Here is a 14,566-nt window from a genome sequence, read left to right as displayed (position 1 = left end):
TCTCACTCCTCAATTAAAATAATCTTTAGCTTGTGTAAGGGAACTGAACATATATCCATCCCTTGTTACTTCCTCTCCAGTTCTCCACATGATGTTGCCTGTCTCTGTCAAATGTTTAGATTGCAATCTCCTTCTGAAATGGACCTGCCTTTTTATTTGTTATTCTGTAAAGTGTCAGAAAACATCATAGCTGGACTCCAACTCTCATCAGCCCCAGCAAGCATTGCCAATGGTCAGGGATTTTGGAGTGCCACAATATCCCACCCCAATATCAATTAACAATAATCAGATAATAAGAAGTCTCTGGTCCTACACTGGTCTTCCACGCCAAGCTCATGATTGAGGCTAGCAAGCAGTTAATATTTGCAAATTGTGCAGTAATAAACAGTAGAGGTTTTGACAGTAAGGATTATATTTTTGTTTGTCTGAAGGTATTTACAGAGGGAAATAATCCCAGGAAGCCATACTTTCCCAGCTGTTTGTTCTTTCTGCTAAGACTTATTTATTTGTGTTTTATTAATTTTACCCCATTTAACATAAATTTGGGTAATTTTGTTTAGTGACATTCTGCAGTCAACTGCTCAAAATAATCAGTTACAATACCATGATTAGAATAAAGCATTCTATTTCATTTTATGAAAAGAAGAAGAGTTTGGATTTGATATCCCGCTTTATCACTACCCGAAGGAGTCTCAAAGCGGTTAACATTCTCCTTTCCCTTCCTCCCCCACAACAAACACTCTGTGAGGTGAGTGGGGCTGAGAGACTTCAAAGAAGTGTGACTGGCCCAAGGTCACCCAGCAGCTGCATGTGGAGGAGCGGAGACGCGAACCCGGTTTCCCAGATTACGAGACTACCGCTCTTAACCACTACACCACACTGGCTCAGTTTATGTAGACTGAGATTCCTTGTTAGCTTAAGCCTCTGAACTGATGTAAACATTTCATTTAATGAAGTTCCATTTCTAAGTTACCTCCACAGATGTGCAATTTCTACCACTCCTAGATGCTCTCACAATACCCAAATAACACCTACATCTTCTGTAGGCACAAACTCTTATGAGGTGTTTGCTGTGAACACATAAGAGAACACATAAGAGACTGAGAACCCTGAACATGCAGGGTTTACAACCAATTGGGTGATTATAAGCATATTTAGCCAAGTACAGTTATAATCCCTCTTTTCTTTTTCCCACTCAACACAGGAAGGTTGCATGTAGAGTGGACAGTAGCATCTGTCCAAGATACACATTTAATATGCATAAAATGTAGTGTTTTATGCATTTTGACTGAAAACATTTTGCATTAGACATAGGAGGTTGCACTCTGGCAAATGCAGAAGTCTTTATGTTAACTGATGACTCATCCCAGAAACCCAAGCTGCAGATCTCTTACAGCAGGAAGGTGAAACCTGAGACCTCAGCATCTTTGTCAGTGATGGAGCCAGTAGCAGTAGTGGCAAAGCTCTGTGATGCTGAACAAGAAAGTTGCTTAGGATCTGTCTCTGGGGGACCAGAGAGAGGAAAGTTCTTGAACTGAATCAAGAATATAAAGATGGGACCACATTGCTAGTTAGTTAAAAAGCAATGTGTTGTGCTGCATTTTTGTTATGCTTATTTGTAACTATTTGAAGACTGTTTCTAGCAAAACTTTGAAACTCATTCTTGTGGTGGACAGCAAATCTATTTCTACTCTGCACAAGATCTGGAGTCTGCTTGCAGCAACTCTAACAGGATCCTGGAGGAGTACATGGCTGGCAGGCTAAAACCCAAATCAGGATCACTTTTATAGGTAGTTAGCCTACACTAAGGATATTTAGGTGGTTGCAGGTTCCACTTGCTTTATTCAGTGGTGGCTGGTGTCCATTGAGAATGGTACACAAAAGGCTAGGAAGCCAACAGCTGCTAGAGTCAAAGCCAATAACTGGCTCAACCAGAGTGAATTACAGAACCGAGCCAACTAATTCTAGTTTTGCCCCCATCCGCTCCCCAAAGCAACACTGAGACTAAAGAGGTAGAAGCTAAGGGCCGGTGCATCCCTCTCAATTGGTTATAAGGAAGGAGGCATGCAGGTGGGAGCTAGCCAATAGCAGACTGAGAATGGTGAGGCAGTGCCCTATTCATCGTACTAGACCAACCTTTTATTTTGTCTTTTATTCTGCCTATGACTGGCTCTGAGGATGCTACAGATTAGTTGCCGGGGGGCAGGGAATGGGTAGTTAGATAGAAAGAGAGGGTTTTTATAATAAGCTGGTATATGAAGGCAGGACATATGATTTTTTCATTCCTCGTTGTTTATGAGATTTTAAAGAGGGATCATTATGTTTAAAATGCAAGTGTGACGTGGAATATATTGATATTTATTTACATTCCCATATTTAGTCTGCTAAAAGATTCCAAAAGGGTTAAAAGCAAAGCAAAGCAAAACCATCTGGTACAGAGAGCCCCAAGGGGAAGAGTATGTTTGTGTGTATTTTAATATTGTTATATAGGAAGCATTCTCAGAAGTGGGGAAATGGCAATGCCTTCTGTTTACCATTATATTTCCTAAAGTCATCTTAGTGAAACCCCAAAGTGCTATTGTTTGAATGGTTAAAGAGGTTTCTTCTTTATTTTCCTTCATATACCTGAAAGAGCAGAATGAAATAGATGCCATTGTATGGAAATTTCATTCCCAAAAAGACTGGCACGGTTGAATGAATAATGTTAGAAATTTGGATATGAGGTAAGGCCAGGAATTAGTGTGCTCATTTCAACATTTACATTTCCTTTGTTATGCAAGTCTATAATAACATGGCATATGGGCAAGATTTAGCATCGCTTTGTTGTTCAAGCAAATGCGGAAACCACAGCTGGAATTTGTTGACGAGTTCATTAATGCATACAGCAGAAGTCACTTTTCTACTCTCTCTCTCTCTCTCTCTCTATATATATATATAATACTTCCATTATATTTTCCCTAAAATAATATATATTTCAAAAAGAAAATATTTTATGCAACAAGTCAATACACATCTTTGTCATTGTAGCACTGAAGTTTCAGCAGAAAAAAAAAAGAGGAAGTATGGTGCAGCGGTTAGAGCACTTAAGAACGTAAGAGAGTCTGCTGGAGCTGGTCAAAGGCCTATCCAGCTCAGCACTCTCTTGTCACTGTAGCCCAGATGCCCATCGGAAGCCATTCAGCAGAAATCCAGCACAACATCACTCCTCCCACCTGTTTCCTAGTAACTGATATTGCAGCGGAATGCTGATAGCCTTATCCTCCACTCGGAATGGCAAGTTGCAGGTTCAAATCCCCATGCAGCCACTTGGTGTGCCAGTCTCTATCTCTCAACCTAACCTACCTAAGCAAACTAACACCTTGGCCCATTCACACCTGCTGCCACTGCTCTCTTCATGCTTTCACAATTAGACACAGAAACGCCATAACAAATGCTGTATAAATTTAAGCTGCCCTCGATCTATACCACATGTAGACAATCAATGGCCTATGGGTCACAGGTGGCTTTCCTGGGTATCCCAGGCACCGCTCCAAAGTCCCCCACTTCAATCATTCTGCCAGTTTTTACCACCAAATCTATAGGACTTTGCTTCTGTTTTAACAGGTAGATGAAATTCCATCCTTTCTCTCTCTAGTAGCCCTCTGGGGAAGAGGAAGAAGACCGCTAGGTTTAGATGAAAGCTTAATGTAACATGTATTTAATCCTGAAGTGAGTCATTTGGTTGGTAGGTAATGTTTGAATCGACCCTTTTCAGTTTGCAATTAAGGTTTAGAGCAGTGTTTCTCAACCTGTGGGTCCCCAGATGTTGTTGGACTACAACTCCCATCATTCCCAGCCAGCATGAGCAGTGGTCAGGGATGATGGGAGTTGTAGTCCAACAACGTCTGGGAGGATATATTCTTCTTTGCATCCAACAATACCTTCACTCCTAGGCATCATTGTTATACAATAAAAATATTTTTATTAGATTTTGCTGCCTTTAAAAGGAGGATAGTTAGTTACCGGGGGGTGGGGAGGTTTCCAAGTAGGAAATCATTTACTTAATCCTGTAATTCATTCTTTGTATCTGATGCATTAAAAGGCATTAGTTTTAAGCCTTTTAATTGTCTTCATTACTAAAATTTCAGCAATGCAAAGGAGAAAGGAAATGTTTTCTGCTGCTATGGTTTTCTAATTAATTCAAATGGATTCAGAACTGTTTTCCCCACTCAGTTTATTTCACCATGTCCATAAATAATAACAGACAGCAGAAAAAAACATAAAGACAGCCCTATGAAATTGTGATGGTGCTTTTGAGCGTGTGGTTACTGATAACCCAGTAATACAAACACCAACATAGGTATATTATTTTCCATATTATTATGAGTTTTGGGGTGGGGGGAAATTAGGCTTGTATGAATCGACCCTTCCAACCCCTGCATTCCGCAAGTGTTAAATTATAAGACAGGATAGTTTCTGTTTCCCTTAATGGCCCTGGGTGATGGACCATTAAGGGAAACAGAGGAAAGGGGCTCTGGGTGAGAAAGCAAATGGGTGGGTCCCCCTCCCTCAAGTATTTGTTACAGTGGTACCTCAGGTTAAGTACTTAATTTGTTCCGGAGGTCTGTTCTTAACCTGAAACTGTTCTTAACCTGAAGCACCACTTTATCTAATGGGGCCTCCTGCTGCCGCCGCACCGCCGGAGCACGATTTCTGTTCTCATCCTGAAGTAAAGTTCTCAACCTGAAGCACTATATCTGGGTTAGCGGAGTCTGTAACCTGAAGCATATGTAACCCAAGGTACCACTGTAGTTAGAAAGACAAAACACCAGAGAACCAGTGTAGCATAGGGGTTAGCGTGTCGGACTTGGACCTGGGAGACTAGAAAAATTGCTTTTTGAAAGAAAACCCTGGGTTTTCAAACACATAGGGAACCTCATCCTTGCCGCCCCCCTCATATGTCAATTAAGCCCTTAAAGGAACACCTGATGAGGGCTTATTAAATGTGAGATTGGGGTAACTTTGCTCTTTGAGAGCAGCAGTACTACTTTTATTCTACCATTATTCCTGTTTGTGGCTTCAGAGAGTATCTGCTTTCCAACCTCCACTTCAAAGGATACCTTTCCCCTCTTTTAAGAGAACTGCATCTCATCTTTCTGCAGAGATAGATGAGGTCAGGTGGTGGACATTACAACATGTCTAATTATCTAGACATCCATCACGCTTGCTTCCCCTCAATGAATATCAGATGCATTACAAACAACAACTAAAACCTCTAGTGCAGTTCCTATCTTTCTTAGCATCATCTCAAGTATTTATACTTTATCATGACCTTTGAGAGTACTTACCTGAGGACAATTTCTTTTTTCCACACTTATTGTGCAGCTAATACCTCTGACATTCATTAATGCTCAATTAAATGGGTCCTCATATGGAATTACATGCTATATTGCACTCTGATTAAAACCAAATGGGTTCACCATGATGCATGCAATTACTCCGTATACCGGGGGAATTAATAATTAGTGTTCATTTATTGTCCATCTGCAATGCTTCTCTTTTTAGTACTGACAAATTATCATTAAGCCCACTTAAGAGTAACTATATATCATGCTGAACTTATTTTGGACATCCCCACAGATACCCTACATATAACAGTTCTTTTCATGACTACATTAGGTTTTAAGCCAGAGATGGAGAGCCTGTTGGTCTCCAGATGTTGCTGAACTCCAGCTTCTATCAGCCCAAGCCAGTATAGCCAGGGAAGATGGGAGTCCAGCAGCAGTCACATATTCCTCACCCCTGTTTCAAGCAAAAGTTCTTGTGTGTCCCCAATGAGGAATGGACTTCCAATATCATGCTTCCAGGCTGGCCAATTTCAAGTATCACATGCTTATGAAACTCAGTTTGTCCCTTAGCATGTGTCCCAAGAGGGGCTCCATGTGTGATTTATTTGATCTAGCTATAATTCTGTAGATTACTTGGGTTTTTCTTTTCTTTTCTTTTTAATGAACATCTAAAAGCCCCCTGCTGTGTTTTTCCTATGAAGTAACCTAATATCATTGCCTAGCCATCTCTGCTCAATCTCCATGCCATTTCTCTGAATGTAAAGCTGTCTTCACTCCCTTTCCTTTTCCTTTAATGAAAAATGAAATAAAATCTGGATTTCAGGCTCAAGTGCATCCCTTTGTGAGGTTGGATGTCCTTGTATTACTGCCATGTGTTCCACTTTCTGGCTTTGTGGCCATAGCTGCACAGATGTGGTTAGCTTATATTTCGGACCTTTGATTTGTGTTTTTGATCAAATTGTATAATTGACCAGTTTGAAAGAAGAGAGAGGGAGTGTGTGTGTGTGTGTGTGTGTGTGTGTGTGTGTGTGTGTACAGTGTTGCATTTAAGAGTGTGAAAATATGATTTATACATTACATAAACTAGGTGGGGGCTGCTTAGCTCATGAAGGGTTCTGTGTTGCTGAGGTAACACTTTAAAAGACCCAAACATAAAAGAGGAAGCCTACAGAATCAGTCCCAATAATTCTAAATAATGAGCCTCAGAAGTGTTTCCTTAATTTCAGTACTGTCTGTTAGCTTAGAAGTATTAAGAGATAGGCTAAACCATACTTGTAGCACAACATGCGAAAATTCTGTTACTAAGAATTGGGTGGGGGGAGAGATTTTAAAAGATAATACTACAGCCGTTTGCTTTTTGTATTTCTTTAAATGAACTTAGTACCAACTGCAAGAAAAGTAGACTGATTCAGTGTATTTCAATTCTGACCTCATTCATAGCAATACAGTCGTGACCTACTCATAACTCTATTTCTTCCTTGAGCTGTGGTTCCTCGTCAATGTGCAGCCTATTTTTCACGATACTTTGACATTCAGCTGGGATATAGAATATAAAATAGCATGACTAGTGCCATATCTTGTGTCTGACATTTTCATGTGATGTATTTGGTATTTTGGTGACACCCATCAGTGCCATTCAACAGGTACATCTCTGCAGCAACAGGTACACATGAACTGTTTCTTTCTAAGACAGACATCACAATAAAGGTCAGTGTTTTGAAGGCTATTCCCTTACCAAAATCCAGCCAACAGAATAAAAAAGAAACCAACAAAAACCTAATAACTTTCTCATCGTTTTAAAAGCTGAACTATAGTGGGCCCAATGAAGAGGTATTGTTGGGGAAATGAGACGGTTTATTTTCTTGCTTTACTAGCTTTCAGCTAACTGGTGCTTCTGAGCCAGTGATTTTCATCCGGAGATACTACCAAGGTACTTGTAAACCCATTAGGAAATATGAAAACAACATTTTGTCATGGCAGCTATTGTGCTTCTTGCATCACTTATCCCAGGTTTGCCTTGAAGATTCTATATTGTATTCATGAGGCCTCTTCTCAAGTGTGGAGGAGCAACTGTGTGATGAATAGTCTCCCTATTCAGCAGTGAATTTTTCTATCATCACTAATCAGTTCTAGGCACTGAAGAATTAGATCTTAGATGTAGCAAGATTGTGGAAAGTCTATCTCACAGATTAGGTTTTTGAACATCTGTATTATAGCCTCTGACAGTCTTCCCTAACCTACAGGGATCTGTTTGGCCACTGTGAGAGCAGGGTGCTAAACTAGGCCCGATTCAGCACGTTCTTCTTATAACCTGATGCTCTTTACTATATGATGGGAAACTAAGAGAAGCCTTTGAAAAGTCTCAAGACTGCTGCTGCAGATATTCTTAGTGCCCTCAGCAGCTGTTTGCTAATCCTGGTAATATTCCTAAAAAGAGCGTAAGTATACTGCTATTGAGGTTGTTTTGGCAAGCTATTTAGGAATATTTGGTATGTAGATTATTATTATTTATTACTCCTACTTTTTTTTTAAAAAAGTCTAGCTATAGAGCAGGGGTCAGCAAACTTTTTAAGCAGGGGGTCAGTCCACTGTCGCTTAGACCTTGGGGGGGGGGGCAGACAATATTTTGAAGGAAAAAAAATGAAGAAATGCCTATGCCCCACAAATAACCCAGAGATGCATTTTAAATAAAAACACATATTCTACTCATGTAAAAACACCGGGCAGGACCCACAAATAACCCAGAGATGCATTTTAAATAAAAGGACACATTCTATTCATGTAAAAACACACTGATTCCCAGACCGTCTGCGGGCTGGATTTAGAAGGCAATTGGGCTGGATCCAGCCCCTGGGCCTTAGGTTGCCTACCTATGCTATAGAACAGCGGTTCTCAACCTGCGGGTCCCCAGATGTTGTTGGACTACAACTCCCATCATCCCTGACCACTGGTCATGCTGGCTAGGCATGATGGGAGTTGTAGTCCAACAACATCTGGGGACCCACAGGTTGAGAAACACTGCTATAGAGGGTTATCTTCACTGCAAATATCTCTCCTTGGCCAAGGTATGTTAACAGTGATGCCAAATAGGGAAATGAATGCATTTTTATTGGAGAAGAGCCAATTACAATGTTTACAAGGCTAGAAGGTGAAGTCTACCCATATGATTTAGGGAGACTGACATTTATTTCATATCAGGAATGGAATGGTTTTAATTCCTTTGATCTGCTGCTGGCAGGACTGGCATATAGTGAATAGTTTCAACTCTTACACACATTTAACACCCCCCCCCATGACAGTGAATGGCAAAGGACAGACTTAACTTGCTGGGGATCTTCTCCTCTGAGGTGATTTATAAAGTGTCTTTGAAGTCAGATTCACACAGAAAAAACAGTGGATTGGCTTTGCTTACCTTATCCCCTTTACAAGACCTGTCCAAAGTAGGGAGATAAGACAAATATTTTGATAGGGCTCCAGTGCAAATGGGGGGCAGCTGGTTTAGACACGGCAACACGTGCAAAGGCAAAGGCACTTTACAAATGCATTCCTCAATTGACAATTTTACGGCCTAAAAGAAAGATCAGAAGGTGTAGAAGTTGAAAGTCCATTAACTCTTTGCGTATTTGACATTTAAACTGTCAGCATGTGGAGCTCTGTTTAAAGCTTATGATTGCCTGGAAACATAGGGCTGAATAAAGTCTGAAGACCTATTAACTTGCTTGAGATATGATCCAGACCTTTTAAACTCTCCTCAAGCCACTGATTACTTATGAACAGAGCCAAGCCAGAGTGTCTGAATCCTATTTCCCCTCCCTCCAGCATACCACAATTATTTTTGTTACACGTTTACCTTGCTTGGTGTCCACATTGCTCGTGTCTTCATTAGAACTTAAGAAGAGCCTGCTGGATCAAGCCAACAGCCCATCTAATCCAGCATTTTGATCTCACAGCGGCCAACCAGATGCTTGTAGGAAGCTTGCAAGCAGGACCCAAACACAAGAGCATTCTCCCCACCCTTGCAGTTTCCAGTGACTGGTATTCAGAAGCACACAAGCTCTAGACATGATGGAAGAGCATAGCCATAGATAGTCTTATCCTCCATAGATTTGTCTAATCCTGTTTTAAAGCAATTCAAGCTGGTGATCTCCACTGCCTCCTAAGGGAGTAAATTCCATAGTTTTAACTATGTGTGATGTGGATAGCTTTATCATTTCCTAAATCTTCCCGTGTTTCATTGTACCCCAGCTGGACTCCCACCAAGACAGTCTACAGGCTATGGTTATAGATGATTCATTTTTGTTGTTGTGCATTTATTCAAAAGTTATTCATGATGGCGCAAGAGGCAATCCACTGAATAATTGTATTTTGTTAAAAGTGTGATTTATCTGTAAATCCCAGAGAATGGAAGGCCACATCGTTTGGTGAGGATAGCTCTAGATGAGGAGATGATCTCCAACACATCATTAAAAAGCAGCACACAGAATCAAACAGATACCTTCTGTTGATTGCTGTTTAAAGCTGGGAGCTCCTACTTTGTTTAGACTCTGTTAGAATTGTGTTTGACCACAACAGACATACATGTTTACTTCTGAATGAATATGTACTGCATTCTTGCTAACAAGAAACATGTTTGATTCGTGCCTCACACTCACTGTGCGTGTTCTATTTTAAATGATCAATGCAAGAAAACAATCCAAGATATCTGCAGCATTTGAAATCATCAGATATTTCGGAGGACCTTGCTGCTATTTAAACAAATGGGGGTTTAAGGGAAAAATTTTTTTAAAAATACATCTGTAACATTAAAATATTTCAAAAAATATATATACTATGTACATAGTAATTGAGTTTGCCTAACATCTTTTTCAAATTAAAACAATGAAGGAATGATAAATATTCATTTTCTCCTTTTCTACTGGCACCAGAATATAAATATAGCTAATTATGGTCTTCTAAATATAATTATTAATCAGTTTTATAACAACATGTTATTGTGCACAGATGTAGGCAGATTTTCAGATTCCTGCTCAGATGGACTTTGTTAAGTTTAAAGCAATCACATGAGCTGAACCAAAGTACTGATCAGTAGCATACTGTGAACTCACACATAAAATTTGAAATCTTCCATAATCATCTGCAATAAAGTCAGCAGTGAAGCCTGAAACTACTTCACTAATACTTTCTTAACATGGAATGGCTCAGGTCTAGGGAAAGTTCCATGCAGATATCTCAGTGCAGACCACATTTACAAATATCAGCTGGTGTGTAATGCCAGTTTGGAAGGCTTTGAAAGGGAATTGCACAAATTCATGTAGGTTAAGGCTATTGGTGGATGCTAGCAATGATGGCTATGTTCCATCTCCACTGCTGGAGACAGCATGTCTCTGAATACTAGTGCAATTATGCATAGAAATTCACATATTAGTGAAAATAACAAACAAGAATCCATTATATAAGGGGTGGGGATTGCTAGGAAAAATGCATTTATTAGTCAAAACTATGTACAAAAATCTGATAATTGGGAGAAAATTGCAACAAAATGCTGACAAATTTTCATGAGGATTTTGTTTCAGATGATCCACAGATGGCTGTAGAACTGTGGAAAACTGAATTTAAGACTAAAACAAACAAACAAACAAACAAACAAACAGAGAAACAATGAAAAAACACTGTTTTTTAAAAAAAATCTATGTCATTTTAAATTGTGATTGGTATTAATGCTGTATTCTTCGTTTTAGGTTTTATGATTTAAAAACCTAAATTGTTTTAAAATTGTTTTGCATTTGGTGTGTTTTATTTCTTGTTTAGGGACGCAGGTGGTGCTGTGGGTTAAAGCACAGAACCTAGGACTTGCCAATCAGAAGGTCAGCAGTTCGAATCCCCGTGATGGGGTGAGCTCCCATTGTTCAGTCCCTGCTCCTGCCAACCTAGCAGTTCAAAAGCACGTCAAAGTGCAAGTAGATAAATAGGGGAAGGTAAACGGCATTTCCGTGTGCTGCTCTGGTTCGCCAGAAGCGGCTTAGTCATGCTGGCCACATGACCCGGAAGCTGTACGCCGGCTCCCTTGGCCAGTAAAGCGAGATGAGCGCCGCAACCCCAGAGTCGGTCACGACTGGACCTAATGGTCAGGGGTCCCTTTACCTTTACCATTTATTGTTTATGACTTTGGTTATGTTGGTAATAATGTAAATCTTGTCATGTTGTAAGCTGCCTTGAACATTGTTTTAACTATGGAAAGGCGGCATACAAATAAAATGCTGCTGCTGATGATGATGATAGTGAGGGGGGGGGTTTCCTTTTCCTCCCCTATTGCAGTAACAGTGAAACCTTTGAAGCTTCTATTTGCGTTGGAGGGAAAATCCAATAGGCATCAATGCCTATTGTTCCAGGGAATACATTTTCCTCAGGACTGCAGCCCTCACTGGGATCATATGAATGTGGAGGGTAGGAAAGTCTCAGGACATCGGTGCTCCATAGTACAGTTACAGAGACAGTTACATCTACAGAGTCTAGAGAAACTATGAGGATATCCTATAGTGTAGGCAGAATCGCCTTTGCCTGCATTCACCTTGTGTAACTAGTTGAGAACACTGCCACTGTAATAAGTCAATGAAAGCAGAAGGAATGAGCTAAAGGAGGTTCATCAGCTAAAACCTATGCAGTGCTGCTGTTCTGCTCAAAACTGTCTGTCTTTAAAAAAAGAAACACCTGGAAAGAACAACAAGAAACTTCAGCTTCACAGAAAAGCCAGCAAATTTATACAGCAGAGCAATTGCTGTGGATGTCGCATACATGATTCCTGTGAACACCATAGTTGCGGGGAGAGGAGCAACGGGATCTAAGCTCTGGTAAGCAGAAATGAATGCAGCCTTTGATTTGCTGTCAGTTTGAGAGACAGCCATGCCCCTTTTCATAATCCTCCATCTCACATTTCGAAGCCTCCTATCAGCACACACAGCAGGCATATATTGTGTGTGGCAGAAAACTATGAAGGAAGATGAAAATGCCTCTGACACCACACATTTCTCAGAAAGCTGATATTCATGTTCAGGCACACAGCTCAGCATTTACAGAACTTCTTTCTGGCTGGTACCCAGTATCTGGGGTAGGGTACACGCCAAGAATGTTTCTTTGATTTGCTACAACCATGCTTTCTATAGATCACAAAGCCATCTACCAATATGGCAGCGTGTCTAGCAAGGAGTACAATCTGGCTTGTAGTTACTAACTTGAGCTCTGCTTTTCATTGATGATTGCCACTGAGGCATTGCCTAAAGGGTACAAGTTGGCATGCATTTATTTAGAGTCATCTTCACATAAGTGGACTCAACGGTTTTGGGTGCTCTCTGGGAGCTCCAGGGTGTGTAATTTTTTTTTTTAAAATGATATTTATTACTTTTTCAACATTTTCAACACAACACTACAAACAAAAAAGAAAAGAGAAAAAACAATACAAATACAATACAAAAACGCTACATGGACTAACAAAACAAAACAAAAACAAACAAAAACAATTTAAAAACACCTCAAACATTTTCAATATCTTATATTTCATTCACTTATTTCCAGCGACCTCCTCACACCTCCCTTTTTGTATTCCACTTCTATTAATTGTTTCAGCAATTCCTTTCCATCTTACTCTGTTTTCTATCCTATAATTATCTTAACACATTCTTGCCTTATTTTTCCTTTAATTTTCTATTAATCTATTTACACTTAATTCCTTAGGACATTTCTACTAAAGCCATATAACTGAAGTTCCAACATTTTTCTAACATTCCTTAATTTTACAATATTTCTATAAATAGTCTTTAAACTTTTTCCAATCTTCTTCCACCGACTCTTCTCCCTGGTGCGGATCTTGCCAGTCATTTCCTCCAATTCCATATAGTCCATCAACTTCATCTGCCATTGTCCAACACTTCAGTGTTTTCAAGAAGCAGCCCTTCTCTCAACCAGCAAAAAGCAGATGGTTCACAACGAAATTTAAAGGTCTGGCAGGGCAGGTCCACCTCCTTCTTTGGCATCCATCAATATCTTAAGATTTACTCGAGGCTTCCTGCCCTGCCAAATGACTCTAAAAACATTCCTCTGCCAGCTCCTGAAACAATCCATCCCATCCAAAGCTTGCAATGTTTGAAACAAAAGCAACATCCCCAGCAACACAGCAGCCCTCATCCCCACCACAGTAACTCAGCCCAACAGTAACAACTTCTGATTTCTCCATATTTCCAATGGACAAATCCAACATCCTTCACAGTTATCCTTAAACAGATTCACATTTTTGGCGGTCATATTATCCCCCAGATACCTCTCTTTCTCAACCGATGTTAGTCATGTCGCCTCCTGAAACTCTGTCAAGCTTTCCTTTTCTAGTTCAGATAGGGCTCTGGTCCTCAAATTCATCTGTTCTTCTTTACGTTCAATCATAATGAATGTCAGCTTATGTTCATCAGGTTGTCTTTGTATGGATGGGACTCTCCTCTCCAGTTGTATTCCTTCAGATTCAGCAGCAAGGGTTTTTCCCCTGACTTCATCTGCAGTTTGCTGTATCAGAATAGATTCCTGTGTCAGTTTCTGGGTGGTTTCTGAATTGGTATTCACCTTTTGTCCCAAGTTATTTAAACTTTCTACGATTAAGTCAATTTCAATATTTGCAGCATCCATTTTCACATTTATCACGTCTGTTTTCTTGTGAAGTTGTTCCAGCGAATCGTTTATTTTCAATAATGCAGCCACTAAGGCCTCTTCTGTCGACATCCCGTCTGTTTTTTCCTTTCCGTTTGCCATAACACTTAAGAGATTCAAGGTCAATTCCAAAGTCTCACACTTTTTTATCTTGCAGCTGGAAATCCCGGGTAATTACTTTAATTACGGGTAATTACTGTAAAGTCAAATTGTCCACAGGAAAAAGTCAGTGCTCTCCGACAACAGCTATGCGGCTTTGCTCCATGGAAGAAGCAGACGATTCAAAGCACCGCGCCACTCACCCCACATCGCTCCGGATCCCCGAAACCGGGTTTCCCCGCGAGTAGGGGAGGCGCAAAAGGTCCCCCCCCGAATCCCACGTTCACAGCCTTCTCCCGCCTGTGATTTTTACGGGTCTCCGCCTTCGCCTTGGCGGTACAGACCCAAATTCCCACGGGGCAAATTCCCCCTGATCAGAGGAATTCAGCCATTGCCGGAGGCACCAACCCGGAAGTCCTCCGGGGTGTGTAATTTTGTACCGTTTGATGAGT

The sequence above is a fragment of the Podarcis liolepis genome (genome assembly GCF_965112155.1).
Source record: "Podarcis liolepis genome assembly, chromosome: 10".
Classification (NCBI taxonomy): Eukaryota; Metazoa; Chordata; class Lepidosauria; order Squamata; family Lacertidae; genus Podarcis; species Podarcis liolepis.
This window is presented reverse-complemented; position numbering follows the sequence as displayed.